Source organism: Pinus tabuliformis, chromosome 3_2, assembly GCF_031772625.1.
Source record: "Pinus tabuliformis cultivar Carrire ecotype Pingquan chromosome 3_2, CPIR1, whole genome shotgun sequence".
NCBI lineage: Eukaryota > Viridiplantae > Streptophyta > Pinopsida > Pinales > Pinaceae > Pinus > Pinus tabuliformis.
This window is the reverse complement of record NC_142302.1, coordinates 1,166,599,322-1,166,619,632: the sequence shown is the minus strand read 5'-3', so window position 1 is coordinate 1,166,619,632 and position 20,311 is coordinate 1,166,599,322. Positions and strand designations below refer to the sequence as shown.

The 20,311-nt window shown below is 45.1% G+C and overlaps 1 protein-coding gene across 2 annotated transcripts in view; it reads right to left on the bottom strand.

Moving 5' to 3' along the window:
- LOC149184864 (uncharacterized) overlaps positions 1–20,311 on the bottom strand; it is a 95,341-nt gene that overhangs the window by 19,792 nt on the left and 55,238 nt on the right. The gene's annotated exons all lie outside the window — the stretch shown is intronic.

The following is a 20,311-nucleotide window of genomic DNA, read 5'->3' as shown; positions in this document are numbered from 1 at the left end:
CAATCAACTTGCACTAGAGGACAAGTAACTCGTCCTTCCACTTGAGCAAATTAGTTAACTGCATCATAGCTCATCATGATTTTTAGGGAATCTCCTAAATTTTAGGAACTTGAGCATGCACAAGAAGGAACTCGAATTTGACTCCTTGAATTAAGGCACAAATCAAGGAATCAATTTCTCGCTACTTTTTCAACACTCCCTCTTAGCGAGGAAGGGATTGTGTACAACTCCCAACTTATCCTTGTGATGAACAAAATTGCTTCTTGCCAATGCCCTGGTCAAGGTGTTTGTTGTTGGCTCCTCTGTCGAAATGTACAGTAGCTTCACTATCCCTTTTTGCACACAATCTCTAAGACAGTGATACCGGATCTCGATATGCTTTCAACGATCATGAAACATTGGGTTCTCAGAGAGTTTGATGCAACTCTGATTATCACAGTGAATCACAATAGGCTCCATCCTCTACCTGACAACTCACACAAGCAACTTCCTCATCCAAATAGCCTCACACGCTTCCAAACTAGCAGCCATGTACTCGGCCTCTGCTGAACTGAGTGCAATTGAACTCTGCTTCCAACTACACCAGGAAACAACTGCTAAACCCAATATTGAAGACGCCACCTAAAGTACTCTTCCTGTCTGTGGAGCACCTTGCCCAATCTGCATCTATGAAGCCCTCAAGCCTCACTCCATCAACCTGTCTATACCACAATCCATAGTCTGTTGTGCCTCTAAGATATCTCAACATGTGCTTCGTAGCAACCCAATGCACTCTGGTCGGTTCCACCGTGAACTGACTTAGTTGATTGACTGCAAAACAAATATAAGGTCGTGTGTTGACCAAGTACATCAACGACCCAATCAAATGCTTGTATACTATAGGATCAACTTGCTCAGATCTAGTGGCACCCACCTTCCTCCAGTTTGTGATTAGAGGTGTGGCCATGGACCTATAAAACTGCATATGAATTCTTTGGAGAATTTTTGTAGTGTACTTGCCCTATCCCACAAACATCTCACCATCACCTTGCCAAACCTCCAAGCCAAGGAAATCGTGCATAAGCCCCATATCCTTCATCTCAAATTCCCTTGCAAGGTCCTCCTCGCAATCCTGGACCAAGATCTCATCTCCATTCAATATAAGGTCGTCAACATAAAGAACTAGAATGAGTGGAAGCCCTCCAACCATGATGTAATATAGGTTTGCATCCGCTTCAATCTCAGTGAAGCCCAATCCTCGAAGGTAGTTGTCAATCCAAGTGTACCATGCTCTCAAAGCCTGCTTGAGCCCATAAAGAGATCTCTTCAACCTGCACACATGCATGTCTCTGCTAAATTGCTCGAATCCCTCTAGTTGTTCCATATAAATCTCCTCCTCGACCACTCCATTGAGGAATGTTGTCTTCACGTCCATTTGGTGGATCTTCCACCCCATCTATGCTGCAAGTGCCAAAATAATCCTGATGGATGAATACCGTGCTATTGGGGCAAAAGTCTCATCATAGTCTATGCCCTCAATCTGTGAGAAGCCCTTGGCCACAAACCTGGCCTTATACTTCTCCACGCTCCCATCTGCACCATGCTTCACCTTGTACACCCATCTCGAACCAACTATTGATTTACCATCAGGTTGTGGCACAATCTCCCAAACATAATTCTTCATGATAGAGGAATACTCCACCATGGCATCCTGCCAAACCTGCTAAGAAGTTGCCTCCTTCTAAGAAGAAGGCCCAGTATCCACCAACTCTGTCATCGGTGCCATATAACCTGTGTATCTTTGTGGTTGTTTACTCTACCTAACATGGTGCTAGGAGCCTCAACCTACTCCTAAGCCTATTGAATCAACCTCTCGGCCAACTTGGCCTTCTTCCTCCCTATGGTGGGTGGCTTTGGTTGATCTATCTACTCTCAGCCTGAACTCTCCTCTTCATCCTGCTGCAAATCATGTTGTGTTGCCCACTTGCCACTTGGCTGTGGTTGGGTCTGTGGCTAACTCTAAGGTATTGGTTGTGACTCTTGCTTGGGAGCAAGTAGCTCCTCCTCAAGTACTACAATCTGCTAATGCTCTAAGGAAACTCTCAGAGCCTGATCCTCCTGGAATCTTACATCTCGCCTGAGAACGGTCTTCGTAAGTCCTAGAAGATACACCCTGTATGCCTAAGTTGTCTCACTATATCCCATGAAAATACTCTTTTCTGTTGTGGGATCTGTTACCACTCAAACCAGCAAGGGGCATAAAAGGGACTCCTAAAGGGACAACTGCTAGATCAAAGGGAAACGATGGAGGCTTAGCCCACTTTCACCTTTAGCTAAGACTCCCTACTCTTTACAAACTTTCACTAATGGGAGGAGACCCAGTATATAGAAAGTCACTTGTGAAGGATGAATCAACCAATAGATGTGAGGTGACCTTAATAATCCCTTTCCTAGAAGAGGGTTAAGAATAGAGCTTACTTTCTTGTTAAGAAAGGTACAAATATTTCTAGGATAAGGAGGTGAGGATTTGAAGGTTAGGTTAGAGGAATATGCCTTGTGAAGGAATTTCCCAATCCTAAAGTCCTCATTGGACTTGACTTCCCGAATGGTTCTTGAAGATTTGGCTTTTCAAAAGTGTGGGACCACAGAACCAAGTGGACCCGACCTAGGTTAAGGGGGAAGAATCTAGCAACCAATGATGTTCTTAACCCAAACAAGGAAGGGTCAAAGCAAGAATTTTCACTTAAAGGTGTCAAATTGATCCTATGAGGCACAAGCCTAGGGAACACCAGGGCAAAGTTTGATCTTTGAGCTAGGGCTTGGGTTATCTCACAACTCCACCGTTGGAATGGCTTCAAAATTGGAGAAGGCCTTGAGGACACACTAGCGCAGTAGAGGCTAGGAGATCAAACTTTTTCTTGGGCTATTTTGTCGGGAAAATGATGCCCTAGGTGACCCAACTTGGCTAGACGTAGAAGAGGGGGGAAAGGTGAAGAAAAGTATTCTTTGAATGATCACCTATTAGAGGACCAGTGCCTTAATCCCTTGGGGAGAATGGAGTCTAGGAGAATGATGAGAAAGGAACTTGTATTTCGATCAAGGAGGCCTTAAGGACTTCTTCGCTTAGCTTTTAGGGCGAGAGGAAGAGATGGAAAAAGAGATGGCTTATCAAGATAAATTCCCTAGTGGAATTATCCCTAGGATATTTCATTCGCATACATGGCCCAAACATTGAGAGATGTTATATAGAAACAATAATTTCACAAATTTGCAATTATGCAATGCAACAATTAGCCCTATTATAGCGAAAATCACATTCAATGCATATGAAAAAAGTAAAACAAGAATAACATTAAAAGTGTGTACTTACATGTAATATAACATATCCAACCATCAACAATTTGACAATAAAGAAGCTCCAAGATAAAATACTCCAATCCAAACATCAAAATTCATCCATGCTCCAATTCTTCATCCCAAAAAAAGTGTGAAATTCTCTAAAGAGGAGAGATCCAATCCAAAGTGATGATGAGAAAATGAACCCATCTCACTTGTATGTATACAATAATGAGGAGTTCGAATTAGTCTCTTAGGCGTACATAAGCCCCAAAAATAAAATAACGTGCTAACAGCGTAACTTTTGGTGACAAGCCCACAAAACTAGCTCATAAATGAAATAATAAGCCTCTTAAGAGGTCAAATGATAAACAATACATGTCGTAGGGCCCTCCAAGAGGCTTGATGAGGTCCATAGGTGCCATAATGAAGAATAAGATCCTCAAAAGTGATGGACAAGGGGTTGGCCCCTTGTTCTCCAAACAATAAACCTATGGTGCTCTCAGTGGGTGTGGGAGCACAATAATAACCTCATGGGTCTCCAAATGAGTCGAAGATGCCTGTAAACCATCTGTAAGGGCTCAGATGATGGTTTAGGTGATGCCACATCATCCTACAAGTCCTGGGTCAGCTACCAAGTGCATGGTACATCTGTGGGGTTGGTTGAGCAAAGGTGAACCAGGTGCATCTTCCTTGTCCAATAGGTGGATCTCGAGCCAATCTTTGAACATCTTTGGGGATCCATGGAGTGGTGTCTACTACTGTGGAGGCATATGGTTCTCAACACACACCCTACATGTGTCAATGTAGCCCTTTGGAGGGTTAGGACCCCATATAGGGAGTCCAAACCCAAGATGGAGACCACTTGCAATCCTGCATAAGATCCAATGCATCCCCTAGCCTTCCAGTACAAGTCATCATGGAAATCGAGTAAAAGAGCTTACAAACCATGGACCACAAGTGGAGACTTCATAATCACCTACCCTTCCATAATGGGCTTTGGCATGTGCTAATGTCTCCAAACTCCAAATGGGGTTAACCAAATATCCTATTAGGCGGTTTCTACTTCTAAAGGGGATAATATGTACAAGGTACATCTTTTAGAGGGTGGTGGTATGTGATAAAGAGGTGAGTGGAGTAGGGGATGAGAAGGGTCAGCCTTGGGCCACATGCTGGGGTACAAGGGTAGCTAATAAAAGGGAAGTCCATACTTGGGTATATAATCTATAGGATGGAGCAATTGTGGTACATGAGGTGCCCTGGCCTTGATTTTTCCACCCTTCTCTATAAGTCTTTTGCCTTTTTGTGATTTTTCTTTAATTAACTGCTAGGGGCTCAAGGGGTAAGAGCGTGATGTGTGAGATATAGCAGTGGATACCCCCTTTTAAGGTAGGGGGGTTCATTGCCCACCAAGGGTTGGGACAATCATGGGTTCCTATATGATGAAGGGGTAGAGCTCATGTATTGGCTTTTGTCCACATGCTAAATGTATTTGTCCTAGCCATCTTTTGCATTTTGTGGTACGTTTTCCTGTTGAATGTGGCTAATTATGCTTTTACTTTTCTTTTTAGTTGCATCAACCTCCAGGGCATCATTCCAGGGCTAACCAAAGATGTGGGCAAGGGGAAGGGAAGAGCTAGCCCTATATGGACCCAGTGGAGCAATGTGGACCCAAGTGAGAGAAATGATGAATGGGGTGATAATGAGTGGAAAGGAGGTAATATATGCAAATGAGGGAGCGGGACCACACAACCAAAATAAAGGTTTCCCATGAAATACCATCCCTAAAGCCAAATGGTCAGTAAAAGAGACCTCATGGGACTAGAATCCAAAGTTAATATCCAAAAGGGGGTCTAGGGGACAAGAGCACAGACCTAGCCCATTCTTTCCGCCCAACCCCCCCATTAGTCCATGTCAAGCAATGTCCATGATAAGCATACTACAATACTCAATTACCAAATGAAAAGGCATACCTTTAGGTTCAGGAGACCCACCTTCAAACATACAATCATGACATGTGGGTGAGGGGCCACATGGCTAGCTCAAGTGGCAGAGAAGCGGCACAACGAGCTAGTTGGTGGCTGCAAGGGGCTGCTAGTTACCGGCTAAGAACCGTCCTGGAAGAAAACAAATTCTCCTAGGGATATCACCCACAAAATGGTGAGCAACATCTGGCTCCAAATGGGACGTGATCTCTTGAAGTGGTGGACAAAGCAACTCGAATGGGAGGTCACGAGAACTCCAACAATCTCTTGGTTACCATAGACCTATTACCTGAACATATAATAGATGAAGAATACGGGGCATCATGCTTTTGTGGCGTCTCATGATCGCACATGCTTGATGTTAGGCCATAAAAATCAACAAACAAATAAAATATGCAAAGATGCATCTATTCTACCATGAGAAATATCATATGATGTTAATTCTAATGTCAAAATCAACATGCAATGCATCCTACTCTACCATGCATAATATACAATGTCAAGTGACCTCAGGATAATACTCCTTTAGGAGTTGTCTGTTTACAAGGAGGGGAACGGACTCTCCACCAAGAGTCTCTAAGTGGTACGAGTTTATTCCTGCCACATCACTTATCCTGAATGGACCTATCCAAAGGTTGTCCCACTTCTTGTGCATGTCGGGTTTTTCTCTTCTTTTGTCCCACAGGAGTACTAAATCATCAGGTTTGAATGCTTTGTGTTGGCTATGTTTAAAGGCAGCTTTCATTTTATCATGACTACGGCCAATTTGGTCGAAAGTTTTCCTTCTATTTTCATCGTTTTCAATTATCTGATCAATACGGGATTGTATGGCATTTTGTTGATCGGGGAAAGCTTTTAGACATTCAAGGATGGGTAACTGCATTTGGATAGGTAATTTTTCCTCAGAACCATAAACTAATTGGAATGGGATAAAACCAGTGGAAGCCTTTACAGTTGTTCAGTCAGCCCATAGGGCATACTTGATCCTGCTATCCCAATCCTTCTTATTGTTGTTGATGGTTCTTTTGATAATTTTATGAGGTTTTTATTGCTTGACTCAGCTTGTCCATTTCCTTGAGGGTAATAGTTAGAAGAATGTGATAAGATTATGTCGTACTTATTACATAGGGATATCAGAGCCATGGAGTCAAAAGCTTTGGCATTATCAGTGACAATCTTGGCAGGAACACCAAACCTGGTAATAATTTTATCCTCAAGGAAATCCATAACTACCTGGTCAGTTGCCTTCTTGGTTGGTATCGCTTCAACCCACTTGGTGAAATAGTCAGTCACTGTGAGGATCCATCTATGCCCATTGCTAGAATTGTCTTTGAATTCACCGATAAAATCTAAACCCCATTGTTGGAAAGGTGCATCAATAGCAACATTTTTTAATGGCATAGCCGCAAGGTGTTGCTTCCCAACGAATAGTTGGCAAGGTTGGCATCATTTTACAAATTTGAGGTTGTCAATGAAGATGGTGGGCCAGTAATAACCTGCCCTCAAAATCTTATGGGTAGTAGTTCGGACAACATGTCCACCACAAAAACCAGCATGGAATTCATTCATCAATTTTTCAAACTCTTCCTTGCTAACGCATCGGAGGATCACCCCATCAAGACTCATCCATCCAAGGCCATCTTGGGTCAAGCAAAACTTAGATGCTTTCAGTCTCAAAGCTCTTCTCTTGTGATCAACGAGGTGGGGGGGCAAATAGATTGCGTAAATAATAAACAATGTCTGTGTACCAATCATCATTTTCAAGTTCAGTGGATGTAGCACATAACTGCTCCTCCTCTCCCTCTTTAATGGTTTTGTTGTTACTCTCAGTAAGCATTTCAACTAAGCCTTGTCCCTTGATGACCTTCTTAGGGTGGATATCAAGGTCATATTCTTGGATTTTGGACACCCATTTCCCCCTAGACCTAAGACAATTGGATTGCAATAGTACATCCCTCATGGCAAGGTAAGGGACATATGCATATATCTTGTTGTACCCTACATAAGCCCTAAAGTACTTAAGGGATTTGACAAGAGCATATGCCTGCTTTTTAGTGATAGTATATCTTGTCTCAGCATCCATGAGAGGCTTACTCATGAAGGCCACAAGCCTCTCCCCTCCTTCATCATCCTTTTGCATGAGGATGCCAGCGATAGTGTCCTTAGATGTGAAGGAGTATATGATAAAATCCTTAGTGTAATCGGGGCTAATGAGAATGGGAGCAGAGGCAATTCTTTCCTTAATTTCTTCGAAGGCCCTATTTGTTGCTTGGTTCCATAAGTAAGGAGTATCCTTCTTTAGGAGGTCATTCATAGGTTTGACGATTTCAGCAAAATTTGGTACAAATCTTCTTACAAAGTTTATTTTGCCGAAAAAGGATCTTAAAGCGCTTTGGTCCTTAGGAGGGGAAATGTCTTTGATGGCTTGAATTATTTCAAGGTCAATGTTAATCCCATCCTTGGAGACCACATGCCCCAATAGTTTACCTTTGTCAACACCAAATATCGACTTCTTAGGATTCAGGGAGATGCTATATTGCCTACATTTCTAAAATACTTTTCTCAAGTGTTTGCAATGATCATGTCTTTGTTTAGAGGCGACGGTCAAATCATCTTGATAGATTTCCATAATTTTCTCAATGAGGTCCCTAAAAGCAAAATCCATGGCCCTTTGGAAGTTGGATCCAGCATTGAGGAGGCCAAAAGGCATCCTAAGATACATGTATGTCCCTCAAGGTGTGGTCAAGGCAGATTTCAAACGATCCTCTTAATTTACAATGACTTGGTTATATCCCAAAAAACCATCAAGGAATGACATCATTTGAGATCTCGCTATCCTTTGCAAGAGATTCTCCATATTGGGCAAGGGGTAATTGTCCTTTAGACACTCACGATTGAGATCCCTGTTGGGTAGTGGAGGTCCTGCGTAACAATTTTGGGTCTAATACCCTAGAAATTAGGATAAAAATATTGTAAACCTCTGAAATATGCGGAGCGCGAAATGTAAAAGGTCGAGTCAAAGGGTTGCCCGCCCAATAAATAATATAGAATAATAGGAAGTAAGTCGGTCCGCGGACCATAGGAGGGTATAAATAGAGCGCGGCTCTATGAGGGAAAGGCAGTTCTTTTTTTGGTATGTAATCTTGGATTTGATATGGGTTTTTGAGAAGAAAAGCTTTGAAGCGTCTCTAAGTCCGAGTCGAGGGTTTGGGTAGTGGATAGAGACTCTGCAGCTGTGTGCGCAGGGCCCTGGGAGAGTCCGCAGCTATGTGCGCGGACCCCTGCAACTGAGTGCGCAGGGCGAATCTAGATGTATTGGTGATAAAGTGGAAATAAAGATGAGTTGCTTCCATAATTTTGTGTTAGATCTGAATTATCGTGGATCTGACTTTTTGTATGGTTAATATCACTGTTTGATCTATGCGCATATGCTTATATTATGAATGTATGTGAATCTGAGTTTATTCTAAGTGCGCGAACTGGTTAAATCTGTTAAATGTTTGCTTAAAGACCCGGCTAAGTAGATATGATTTATACAAGTAATTAATATCACGAATTAACCCAGATCCGGATCTACACGGAAGTAGAGCAGCGCGAGGCTGCAAGACGGCACGCAAACCCTCCAGACCACATCTAGACATCCCCAAGGTGCGGAAACCTGGTTCCAGCACCCTCCCCTACTACCTCGGGTGAGACCTCAGTCCGCGCTCCGCGGGCTGTTGCCGAAAGGGCCGGTAGCTGCAGGATTTGCTTGGCTAAATAATTCTTCCGAACCTGGGTCAGGCCCATATAAGCCAACAAATGGTTCCGTTGTCGGGACCGAGATCTGCCTAAGGGGTGTCTGATGTGAAACGCGGGGACTCTATAGAGAAAGAATTGAAGGATCGAAGGGACCAGGAGCAGTAGTAGTTCAGAGTACATTGACAAGGGTAACAATGACAAGCGCGATCCAGCTACCAGTATTCAAAGGAGCAGGAGGCGAAGACCCGGAACAATTCTGGTTCGTGTTAACATCAGTATGGAACGCACAGCGAATTGCGGATGATAATATCAAAAAGGCTACCTTAGTTAGCGTGCTGCAGGACCGAGCGCTGACATGGTACATAAAGTACTCAAGCGATCACCCAACGGCGGGGACAGCAGAAATCCAGACCGAATTAAAGAAAGAGTTTAGCCAGCCGAAGTCAGAAACACAGTCGATCATAGGGTTCAAGGAGATCGCGATGATGCCTGGTGAAACCCCGTGGGATTTGGACCAAAGACTGAAAAGTACTATTCGCGAGGCTAACATGACATTGACGGATGCGCAGCACTGCGCTTGGTTTATGGCATCCTTAACACCACATCTGAGGACAACTCTGTCACAACAGAAGATCTCAACCCAGGCTGAAGCATTAGAGACAGCGATGAGGTTGCACGAAACTTCGTTACAAGACCCAGGGTTGGGAGTTCAGCAAATCCAAGCGCAAATCCAAAATTTGTGTTTGGAAATGAAGAAGTTAAAACAAGAACAGGCACCACGACCAGAAGTCCGGGAGGAAGTATGGTGTATAAAGTGCAGGAGCCAGGGGCACGATAAAGATCACTACCCGATCTCAGTGAATTATGTGGCAACGGGGGGACCAACACCATTGCGACCAGAGGCATAGGCAGGGCCGAGCACAACAACCCCGCTCTAGTGCACAATTTATCAGGTGGGAGGAAAGCACAACACGGATAACTGTCATCTACTGCCAAAATACAACCAAACCCCCCAGTAGCTATTTTGCAACTTTTGCAGATCGGTGGGCCACGAGGAAAGAGACTGTCGTAGCTACCAATTATTAATGGACCAGTCACTTGCTTACAGAATGCAGACTGAGGCGCGAGGTCAGGATCTAGTTGCAGCGATCGCGCGTGGTGGGTTCCAGGGCCGTGGACGAGGACGAGGCAGAATGGGGCCAGGAAGGGGTCGCGGGTAGCTAATCTGTTACAACTGCAGAGGTCCAGGACATTACGCGTGGGATTGTACCAACCCAACTAGAATTTCATGCAGTTATTGTGAGCAATTTGATCATGAGCTGATAGATTGCCCTACACTGATAGCACAGATTCGGGAAAAAAGGGCAACGCAACCAACAACAACCCAAAACGTGCAGATGATGAGGTCCGAACCCCGCGAGGAAGATCCCAAAGTAAACATGGTACTGAGGAGTGGCACGACCACAGGAGCGGATAGAAGGAACTTAAGTAAGGAAGACGCAGGGGTTGGTAAGGAGACATATCTGGAAGCTCGGGAGAGCTTCGCGGAGGTCTCTACCCCAGGTAGTAGGGATCAGCCTGAGCCGGACAGGGATCCCTCGATGATAACTACCTTTTTAGAGACATGTATAAAATTTCTTCATGACAACAGGGTAGTTAAAGGCTTACAGGAATTGATAAATAGATGCGCAGGATGGAGTGAACCTCGCGTAGTTCGAAAGTTGGGAAGACATGCGTCGCGGACCGGGAGGGAAATGCGACTAACAACGCAGATCGGCGATTATGAGATGGATCAGGTCATTCTGGATCTGGGCTCAGATGCCAACGTACTGCCTAAACAGACTTGGGAGCGCATGGGTAAGCCTACACTACAATGGTCCCCTATCCAATTGCAGATGGCAAACCAGCAGAAGGTCCTGCCCATGGGAAGGCTGCAAGGAATTACGGTAGATATTGACGGCGCAAGTACTCGGACAGACTTTGAAGTGATTGAAATCATGGATGAAAGTACACCTTATCCTGCGTTGTTAGGAATAGACTGGGCTACCAACATGAATGGGGTTATTAATTTAAAGAAGCGAACAATGATATTTGAAACAAAGTTGCTCCGCGTAGTCGTTCCGCTAGATCTAGCTGAAGGACCGCGCTATATTGAACCCGTGCGCAACAAAGAAAGCGACGACGAATTAGATGGTATCTACAGAATAGCTGCACAAAGGCAAGAATGGGTCAAGAATGGGCTATGTAGAATCTTGCACCACCGATTCAAATGAAGAAGACGAGCGGTGGCGTAACAGGTTGAACGGAGTGACCACGCTACACTGCAATATGGTGACTAAATCTCTGTACTGCGTAAGGGCCCAAGATCGCGAATTACCGACGTATGATGGGCTGACAATAATAGATGAATTCCTGACCAAATTTGAAATCGCAGTACCAGAGCACCAACAGTTTGATGCGTTGAAGTGGGCGTTGCGCGCGACGCCTACGCGATGGTGGGGCACACATGAAGGGACTTTCGAAGATTGGCGCGGCTGTAGGCGCATGATGAAGATCAGATTTGGGAAGCCGAAACTACGCATAACGGAGAAATACGATGGACGTGATGACCCGCGCATGCACCTTACCAGATGGATCAAAGCCTACGGAGAGGAACCTCAACCAGAATGGGTGCACTTATTTTATCACACCCTGGACGTCATTCCCAAAAACTGGTATACTGAAGCGGAGCTCCGGCACGACACAGGCGAGTGGGATATCTTGCGCGAAGGGTTTTTGTCGACATTCCTCTTTGAAGATCAATGGATGGATCCCGTGGACGACGCGTTATAGCTGGTAAAGGCCACCATTTTCAAGACGCCATTGGAACTAGAAGAAACTGTGTAGCCCGACTGGTCGCGACAGCTGAGCCAGGCTCTCGAATGCTATAATGTCTAGGTAGAAGATGATGAGGATGATCCGCGAAACGTCAATATTTCGGAATCAGAGGGGAGCCGTGAGGTGCGCAGACCCGAAATCGAAGATCCAAATATCACGACGTCGTTGAAAACGAGACAAGTCAATATCGGAACCAAAGAGGAGCCGAAGTATGCAACGCTTGGGGACTATTGGGACGACGCCACAGTGGAGAAGGTCGTCGAATTGCTTCGGGAATATCGAGATTTATTCCCAACAAAAATCACAGAGCTAAAAGGGATCCTAGGAGACCTGGGAATGATGAAGATAACGTTGAAACCAGACGCGAAACCAGTTAAGCAGCAACCCTACTGATTGAATCCAAAATATAAAGCAAAGGTCCGCGAAGAACTGGACAAGATGTTGGCAGCAAGAATCATTGAACCAGTCGAGGAGTCCGACTGGGTAAGTCCGATGGTTGTGCAGGAGAAGAAACAGAAGGGTGAGATTCGCATCTGCGTGGATCTCAGGAAGCTCAATGATGCCTGTGTTAACGATCCGTTTCCAACACCGTTTACAGATGAGGTACTGGAAAATGTGGGGGGGCAGGAAGCCTACTCCTTCACGGATGGGTTCTCAGGATACCACCAGATCAAGATCGCGCCAGAAGACAGGAGTAAAACAACGTTCGCCACCGAATGGGGTTGCTTTTAGTACACGGTGATGCCCTTTGGACTAAAGAACGCGCTGGCAATATTTTCACGAATAGTGGTAGCAGCATTCAAGGAATTTATACACAAGTTCTTAGAGGTCTATCTTGATGACTGGACCGTGTTCAGACTGGTTAAGAAACACGTAGCAAGCTTACGGTTAATGCTGGATACTTGCCGCCGACACCAGATTGCGCTAAACCTAAAGAAGTGTACTTTCCTTGTCCCATTCGGGAACCTGCTAGGCCATGTGGTCTGTAAGCAAGGCCTGATGGTGGATCTGGCAAAGATCGCTGTCATACTCAATCTGCAAGCGCCGCGAAGTGTCAAACAACTACGCGCCACACTGGGACACACGAGCTACTATCGGAAGTTCATCAAAAGCTACGCCCAAATCACAGCTCCAATGGAACAGTTGCTGAAGAAGGATGCTACTTATTGCTGGAATGAGGAATGCAACAAAAGTCTAGAGACACTTAAGGAAAAGATGGCATCCACCCCTATATTGGTCTTTCCGAAATGGGACATCGAATTTCATGTGCATGTCGACGCGTCATGTATCGTGTTGGGGGCGGTACTTACTCAACCAAGAGCGGAGGGAATTGACCATCCGATTGCATTCACAAGTCGCCGGTTGTCAAAAGCTGAGAAGAATTACTCCACTACCGAGCGAGAGGGATTAGCGATGGTATACGCGCTTCAAAAATTCTGCCACTATCTGCTCGGAGGCCACTTTAAGATGTATACCGATCACTCTGCGTTAAAATACCTAGTGAATAAGCCTGTGTTGGGGGGGCGCATTTGTAGATGGTTGCTGTTATTCCAAGAATATGACTTTGAGGTCGTCGTAAAGCCAGGACGTCTAAACGCAGGCCCAGATCACCTGTCCCGAATTGAGACCGGCGAAGAGCCCACAAATTTAGAGGATGGACTCCCGGATGCACAGCTATATGCGGTGCGCGTAGCAGATGGCCATTTTGAGGATATAATCCATTTCTTAACTACAAGAACCGCGCCGCAGGGATATTCTGTTCAGCAGAAGAAGGAATTGGTGATACGCGCAACAGACTTCACCGTGATTGCAGGACACCTCTACAAAATGGGCAACGACGAAATATTACGTAGGTATGTCCCGGAGTTCGAGCGAGGATAGATCCTAGCCGAAGCACATGGGGGGGTTGCTGGCGGACATTATGCGGGTCGCGCCACAGCCCAGAAGATTCTTCACGCAGGATTATGGTGGCCCACTCTGCATCAAGATTCGAAAGCATACTGTCGAGCCTGTGACGTATGTCAACGGACGGGGAAACCATCGCAGAGAGATGAAATGTCGCTCCAGCCACAAATGACACTACAGCCATTCGAGAAGTGGGCAATCGACTTCGTAGGACCTATCGAGCCGCGAGGGAAGACGAGCGCACACTATATCATCACTGCGACAGAATATTTGACCCGATGGGTAGAGGCACAGCCGGTTAAGGATTGCACGGCTGCAACAGCTGCAAAGTTTTTGTTCGAGAACGTACTGACAAGGTTTGGATGTCCCAAAATTCTCATGAGCGATCGGGGAACGCATTTTCTGAATGAAACGATCAGCGCACTCACTGAGGAATTCCAGATATATCACCAACAGAGTATGCCATACCACCTGCAAGCGAATGGGACCGTTGAGGCATTCAACAAAATCTTGGAGACCGCGTTGACCAAGGTCTGTAATGTGCAGCGAAATGACTGGGACTTGCACATCCTTGCTGTGCTATGGGCATACCGAACCACGTGCAAGAAGTTGACGGGCCAGACACCTTTTCGGTTAGTCTATGGCAAGGAGGCCGTTATGCCTATGGAATATATTGTGCCTAGTCTACGGATCGCGGCAATAACAAGTATGGCAGATCGCGGGGCTTTGGAGGAAAGGCTCGTGCAGCTAGAGGAACTGGAGGAGGAACGGTTTTTGGCTGGATTCCATCAGCAAGTACAGAAACAGCGCGAGAAAGCGTGGCATGATCGCCATATCAAGGTGCGCACCTTCAAGGAGAATGATCTAGTATTGCTATATGACAGTAAGTTCGAGAAATTCCCTGGCAAACTCCGAATGCATTGGTTGGGACCCTATGTTGTCAAAGAAGTTACCAATGGGGCACGGTTCAGCTTGCCAAACTCAATGGAGACCCCTTCCTGGGCCAAGTGAATGGCAGTCGCCTGAAGCTCTACACGGGCGGGCCGGCTACCTGACTAACTGTTTGAGGGACAGTCTCACTGCTCCAGCCAATTGAAAGAGAGCACGGGACGGTAAAGCAGTCTGGGGGAAAGAGGCGCGAGTGCCAAGATACGCGTTGATTTGGCCCATCACCAAGATCGCGGTTGCGCGGTAAGAAGTGCGCTGATGCGTTGCTAAGAGGAGAGGTGACCGTTCCTGTCACTATTCATGACAAGATGTCTGCATTATGGCAAAAGGGAGCGGGCGGCAGGCAATTAAGAGAAGGAGTACGAGCCAGATATGGAACGAGCTGCCACAGATTTTACACAAGGACGCTAGAACAGGCGGGAACCAGTGAATTTGAAATTCGAATCGCTTATAAATCATCGAGGGGCATCCACCGGGCGACCTACACTTCTGGAAAACATATGCTGGTTATCGATATGGAGCTTTTCATTATCTCTGCACAAGGAGTAAGCCCGAGGGTGGTGATATGGCCGATGGAAAAACAGGACTCTCTAAGGAACATGGTGTTGACAGCTGCAGGCGTCCCGCAAAGTGCAACATCAACAGTAGGGGATGTACCGGAAAAGGGGAGACACAAAGCAGAATTGGTTTGGATGTCGTCACCCCGCCCGGGGGCAGGCCGACGAACTACAACAAAACAGAGAAAGGATGGAAAGACGAAGACCACTGGCAGCAATATAGTTAATACGTCGTCTCTGAGGTACCTTGAGGATTGGGATTTCGCGGACAGCAGCAAAGGTCTTGCAAAATTGCAACACAAGCTGCAGCAGACAGTGCGAAGAGCAGATACGAAGGTCGGAAGTGGCTGCGGTGGTACGAGGAGGTCCCGTATGCGGCTCCCCCGCTCAAGCTAAAATCCTATGAGGGGGTGTTCTGTGTTAACCGAGCAGAGCAGAATGAGCATTATCGATCGCAAGAATTGGTAGAAACAACGAAGCAGGAGTCGGACGAAGCGTTGTAGGAGACAATGAAGAAGCAGAAGGACGACGAGCGTCACTCAAAGGGAGGTGAACCGCGAAGCCAAGGCAGCGCGTCTCGCCGCACCAACGAGTGACTCAGGACGAGTCACGATGATTGTGTTGGGGGACTGTTGGGTAGCGGAGGTCCCGCGTAACAGTTTTGGGTCTAATAGCCTAGAAATTAGGATAAAAATATTGTAAACCTCCGAAATATGCAGAGCGCGAAATGTAAAAAGTCGAGTCAAAGGGTTGTCCGCCCAAGAAATAATATAGAATAATAGGAAGTAAGTTGGTCTGCGGACCATAGGAAGGTATAAATAGAGCGCGGCTCTATGAGGGAAAGGCAGTTCTCTTTTTGGTATGTAATCTTGGATCTGATATGGGTTTTTGAGAAGAAAAGCTTTGAAGCATCTGTAAGTCCGAGTCGAGGGTTTGGGTAGTGGATAGAGGCTCTGCAGCTATGTGCGCAGAGGCTTGGGAGAGTCCACAGCTGTGTGCGCGGACCCCTGCAGCTGAGTGCGCAGGGCGGATCTAGATGTATTGGTGATAAAGTGGAAATAAAGATAAGTTGCTTCCATAATTCTGTGTTAAATCTGAATTATCGTGGATCTGACTTTTTGTATGGTTAATATAACTGTTTGATCTATGCGCATATGCTTATATTATGAATGTATGTGAATCTGAGTTTATTCTAAGTGCGCGAACTGGTTAAATCTGTTAAATGTTTGCTTAAAGACCCGGCTAAGTAGATCTGATTTATACAAGTAATTAATATCACGAATTAACCTAGATCCGGATCTACGCGGAAGTAGAGCAGCGCGAGGCTGCAGGACGGCGTGCGAACCCTCCAGACCACATCTAGACATCCCCAGGGTGCGGAAACCTGGTTCCAGCACCCTCCCCTGCTACCTCGGGTGAGACCTCAGTCCGCGCTTTGCGGGCTGTTGCCGAAAGGGCCGGTAGCTGCGGGATTTGCTTGGCTAAATAATTCTTCCGAACCTGGGTCAGGCCCATATAAGCCAACAATCCCTAAAGTCAATACACATCCTAATGTTACCAGTGTTTTTGCGGGTGATCACCAGATTAGAGATCCAAGATGAATTTCGTATAGGGGCAATTATCCCTGCATCAACCATTCTTTGAAGTTCATCCTTAACCAAAGGTGCAAGCATTAGAGATCCAAGATGAATTTCGCATAGGGGCAATTATCCCTGCATCAACCATTCTTTGAAGTTCATCCTTCACCAAATGTGCAAGCTTGGGGTTTATTCTTCTTAATTTTTGCTTAATGGGCTTCGCACCTTCCTTGAAAGGAATGGTATGTTAGATGACCTCAGGGTTATAGGCTTTCAAATCATCATAGGACCAAGCGAACACATCCTTGAATTCCCTTAATAATTTCTCGAGCTCACTCCTTTCTTCTTTAGATAAGTTTTTCCCAATTTTGATCATTTGGGGAGAGGTCTCAGATCCAAGTTGAGGTCTAGCGTATCAGGTGATTCTTGGTCATCATTTTGAGTGATACTAACGTCATTCCTATCAAAATGTTGTTTGTTTTTCAAATCTTTACTTTTCCTGTCAAGATCTTCATGGTCTTGAAGGAAATTGGCTATGTCTTGACCGTCTCGAAAACAGGCCAATATTCCTCATAGTCAAGGACAAAGGGTCTGTGAATTGTGTCAACCATACACTTCCCTTTCCTGGCGATATCATTGCGAATGATTGAGGATGTGGATGCAGCTATGGCTAATGCATTGGCCATGTCATTTAGACATTGATCATGAAGTGTAGTTCTTTAAAGCCTTTGATCATGCTAATGATTCTTTCCCTATAAGGTTTCAATTTTTCATCCTTTTTCTCAAAAGTCCCCCTTATTTGCGAGATAACAAGGTCAGAATCTCAAATTATGATTAATTGTCGAATCTTCCTTGATTGGGCGGCCTCATACTCAGCGATGTTATTGGTGCAAGTGAATTGGAGTCTCAAAGAAAATAGCAAGTACTCCCCAGAAGGGGATATGATGACAATGTCAGCCCCTGATCCAGCCCTAGAGTGTGCTCCATCAAAATACATTACCCAAATCCCAAGGGGGGGGGGATTCTTGATATGCTCATTTTCTAAAATCCCCCATTCCCCAAGTTTAATATTTTCTTCTTCTAAGTCATTATCAAATTCTTGGGAGGTGGTGATCATTGGGGCAAGGAATTCTTGTCTAGGGATGGATACATAGGAGTTTTCTTTCCAAGGGAGGTATATAGTGGAACTATCTTCACTGATGGACAAGTTAAGATCTTCAATGAGTTGTTTTGATAGAATCATACCGCATGTTGGATCTGTTTCGACAATGACAATGTTTATAGAGAATTATTTCTCAGGATATGTATGGAAGAAAGCCCTTCTACCTTCTACCAACCCACACACCCTAAATTCTTCATCGTTTAGAATCATCTTGCCCAGGAACTTCCTTGATAAGGTGATCCCAATCTTTCTCATAATGCTCAAGGACATGATATGGATAGGGCTCCTGGAGTTTAGGATGCAATTTCTCAAAGTTTGCACATTTATTCCTAGGGTTACATAGAAAGGGTTAGTCATGCTTAGAACCAACCTTAGGGGAATTCTTGTGGCAAGGTCAAGAGGTTCCTTCACCTTATTGTTGATTTCTTGTAACACATTTTTCTTGTGAGGGGATATCTCTTCACTTGAGGGGGGAGGCTCATCTTCGATTTGTAGCATGTTGATGGAATTGTGTCTCATGGCTTGATCAAGGTCAAACATCATGCTATGAGCTTGGAAGAGACTAGAGGGGTTCTTATTTCAGACATCAAAGATTAACTTCCCATTGAAGGCATTGAGATAAGCGGCCATGGCTACTTCCTTTGGGGGAGACATCTCTTGAGGGATAGAATGGATAATCATATTGAATCTTTGGTTGAACTCAGCAATGGTTTCATCCTCCCTTCTTTCGCTAGACAAGAGACCTTTGTATATTTGGACCATGTCCTTTTTGGGAAACCACCTTCTTCTAAAGGTTTGAATGAATCCCTCCCATGTCGAGAGGGAAGATGAAGGGAGGTTAAAATACCAATCCCGAGCCTTTCCTATCAAGGTCGTAGCAAAGGCAATCATTCGGCTATACTCATTATATAATTCATCACATGTCTGATACTCAAATTTCACAAGATGTTCTTGGGGGTCTTCTTCCCCTGTGAACACAGGCCTTTTGGGGTCTTCGGGTACTAAACAAAAGAGAGCCCCGATCATAGAGGAAAGGTCTAGAGGTCTAAAGATCTTGTGTTTTCTTCTCAACAGATTGACCTTTTTGTCAAAAAAAGGAATATGGGGTTCATCATCTCTTCTTCAATGGTAAGTCATAATCTCCAGATTTTCCCTCTAGGAAAGAGAATGTGGAGTCACTAGAGGAATGCTTGAATTGTCGTTAATGAATCAATTCCTCAATGATTCACCAGGGAGGCAGACCTTCTTTCTCCCTGGCAATGGCACCAAAATGTTATCGCTCTAACTAGCAAGGGGCATAAAAGGGACTCCTAAAGGGACAACTGCTAGATCAAAGGGCAACGATGGAGTCTTAGCCCACTGTCACCTTAGCTATGACTCCCTACTCTTTATGGACTTTCGCCGATGGGAGGAGACCCGATATATAGAAAGTCACTTGTGAAGGATGAATCAACCAATGGACGTGAGGTGACCTTAATAATCCCTTTCCTAGAAGGGGGTTAAAAATAGAGCTTACTTGCTTGTTAAGCAAGGTATAAAGGTTTCTGGGATAAGGAGGTGAGGATTTGAGGGTTAGGTTAGAGGAATAGCCTTGTGAAGGAGTTTCCCAATCCTAAAGTCCTTATTGCACTTGGCTTCCCAAATGGTTCTTGAAGATTTGGCTTTTTAAAAGTGTAGGACCACATTAGACCAAGTGGACCCAGCCTAGGTTAAGGGGGAAGAATCTAGCAACTAGTGATGTTCTTAACCCAGAAAAGGAAGGGGAAAGGATCAAAACAAGAATTTTCACTTAAAGGTGTCAAATTGATCCTATGAGACACTAGCCTAGGGAACACTAGGGAAAAGTTTGATCTTTGAGCTAGGGCTTGGGTTATCTCACAACTCCACCGTCGGAATGGCTTCAAAATTGGAGGAGGCCTTGAGGGCACACCAACACAGTAGAGGCTAGGAGATCAAACTTTTTCTTGGGCTATTTTGTCAGGAAAATGATGCCCTAGGTGACCCAACTTAGCTAGGCCTAGAAGAGGGGGGAAAGGTGAAGAAAAGTATTCTTTGAGTGATCACCTATTGGAGGACCAGTGCCTTAATCCCTTGGGGAGAATGGATTCTAGGAGAATTATGAGAAAGAAACTTGTATTTTGGTCAAGGAGGCCTTAAGGACTTCTTCACTTAGCATTTAGGGCAAGAGGAAGAGACCTCATAACTTTTATACTTTGTTTGGCAAAAGAGATGGCTTATGAAGAT